This window comes from Coregonus lavaretus (assembly GCF_964263955.1).
Source record: "Coregonus lavaretus genome assembly, contig: HAP1_SCAFFOLD_973, whole genome shotgun sequence".
NCBI lineage: Eukaryota > Metazoa > Chordata > Actinopteri > Salmoniformes > Salmonidae > Coregonus > Coregonus lavaretus.
Window position 1 is genome coordinate 24,656 of NW_028165980.1, and position 2,845 is coordinate 27,500.

The window sequence follows — 2,845 nt, forward strand, 5'->3', positions numbered from 1 at the left end:
TGTGTTTTATAGAGGGTGTCTGTGGTCCTTATGGCATATTGTCTGCAGAGTCAGAAACACCCACAAGTCACTCCCTGGAGATGAGTACACACATTGCAGCTCTGCCACAGAACTAGCAACTTCCTCCATTTGGAGCTCTATGCATGCACACACAGAGAGAGAGAGAGAGAGAGAGAGTGACCTGTTGCCACAAGAAAAGGGCAACCAGTGAAGAACAAACACCATTGTAAATACAACCCATATTTATGTTTATTTATTTTCCCTTTTGTACTTTAACTATTTGCACATTGTTACAACACTGTATAAAGACATAATATGACATTTGAAATGTCTTTATTCTTTTGGAAATTCTGAGTGTAATGTTTACTGTTAATATTTATTGTCTATTTCACTTTTGTTTACTATCTACTTCACTTGCTTTGGCAATGTTAACATACGTTTCCCATGCCAATAAAGCCCTTAAATTGAATTGAATTGAGAGAGAGAGAGAGAGACAGAGAGAGACAGAGAGACAGAGACAGAGAGAGAAAGAGAGAGAGAGAGAGAGAGAGAGAGAGAGAGAGAGAGAGAGAGAGTGAGAGAGAGAAACTTCCCCTGTCTCTCTGTATGTGGGATGACTATACATACATGCAATTCTATATGCCTTATAAAGGGTTTATGAAGCTTTATTAAGCCTCATAAGAAAAACTATCCGAATGCACTGCAATTAGTAAAGAACTTCCCTCACCTGATTGTTTAAGTCTTAATTGAAAGGAGAAAACAAAAACCAGCCCTCCGTGGAATGAGTTTGACACCCCTGGTGTATTCCATCAGGTGAGAGAGAGAGGGGGCTTTACAACGGATGTGAAACAGGATGTGGTGAGAAATTGAGAGATATTCTCAGACATATCAAATTAGCCAAGAATCTTCCCCAGTGAACCAGATCTTGACTCCATCATGGTTCTCAGAAACAGCTCATATCAAAGAAGAAAATATCATGTTGAACCACTGAAAGTTCACTGAAATATATCTTAATTGGTGGTGAAGGTGTTTAAACAGTTGAAGGTGTTAAAACAGGTGTTATCTCTGGGTGTACTGTAGAAACAATACAGGACAACACACTGGCAGTACATTAACCTTTTAAATACACCATCCATCTCCACCAGGTAATATGGACGGCAGCATGCAGGAGAATGTCCTCTCGTGCCAATAGATTGATACTGGCGCTGTCGTCCTCCGCTCTCCCGGATCGCCGCTCCACCCAGCTCCATCAGCTCGTGATCCGGGTTGGGTGGGGGTGGAACGGGCAGGCAACTTCCAGGACGTTCTCTAACAGCCAGCAGGTTGTCCAACCGGATGGCCATGTCCACCAGTTGATTGAAGGACAACATGGTGTCCCGGCAGGCTAGCTCCCTTCGGATGTCCTCTCGTACATGACACCGGAAGTGGTCAATGAGGGCCTGCTCATTCCACACGGACCAAGCCGCTAGAGTCTGAAGCTCCAGGGCGAAGTCCTGCGTGGTCCTCATCCCCTGCCTCAGGTGGACCAGCCGCTCGCCTGCCTCTCTACCTTCGGGCGGATGATCGAAGACGGCCCGAAAGAGGCGAGCGAACTCCCCGTAGTTGTCCAACGCGGCTCCTCCTTCACTCCAGACCGCGTTGGCCCACTCCAGGGCTTTCCCCGAGAGGCAGGAGACTAGGGTGGACACCTTCTCCCGCTCCGATGGAGCCGGGCTGATGTTCGAATAATATAACTCCAGTTGTAGGAGGAATCCCTGGCAGAGAGCAGCTGTCCTGTCGAAATCCCATGGTCGGGATATATGGATCCCTCTGGATGCTGGGGTGTGGGTGGCTGGATCCGGTCGCCCAGCTGGTCCTGACAGATCGGGTCCTCTCCTCTCCAGGCATTGGACGACCTGGAGAACCCGATCCATCGCTTCTCCCAAGCTGGCTAGCATTGTCGAATGCTCCCAGACCCGTGCCACGACTCCAGGCATGTGCTCCTCTCCTGCTGACTCCATGGCGGGTGTGTGATTCTGTGATGGGTGATTTGAAGGAGTCAGGCGCAGGAGGGTAAATCACAGAATAACAGGATTTATTCCAGAATACAGAGTTACGCAGTAATGCGTCAAAACAGTCCAGTGCGCAAAACAGGCGCACTGGAACAAACAAGGCACATGGGGAAAATAACCCGACAATACAAAATACAAGGAGCTCAACTGAGCTTCACAATCCTCACAATAAACAATCACACACAAAGACAAGGGGGCAGATGGAACACTTATACAGGTACTGATGAGGGGTTATGAACCAGGTGTGTGTAATAAACAAGACAAAACAAATGGAGTGATGAGATGAGGAGCGGCAGTGGCTAGAAGGCCGGTGACGACGAAAGCCAAAGCCTGCCCGAACAAGGAGAGGAGGCAGCTTCGGAGGAAGTCGTGACAGTGATATCGATAACCCTGTTGAATATAAAACTATTTACCACACATCAAAGTACAACATAATTAAATAATACATGAGTAACACACAAATACACCCCTTATCCACTATTCCTTATCCACTATCCCTTATCCACTATCCCTTATCCACTATCCCTTATCCACTATCCCTTATCCACTATCCCTTATCCACTATCCCTTATCCACTATCCCTTATCCACTATCCCTTATTGCTATTCTGTGTTAAAGTAAGTTAGTTAGGCTACTGCTGGTCCATTACTTCATGCCTTCATTTAAATTACTTAACAATGCTTTTGATTTTGGCTAACAGTAGTTGAAAATAGTATTGACAATATCATTCACCGACAGTCAAATATTCAAGTATACTTTGTCTTATATGTAACCTTAATAAGAAAGTTTTAATG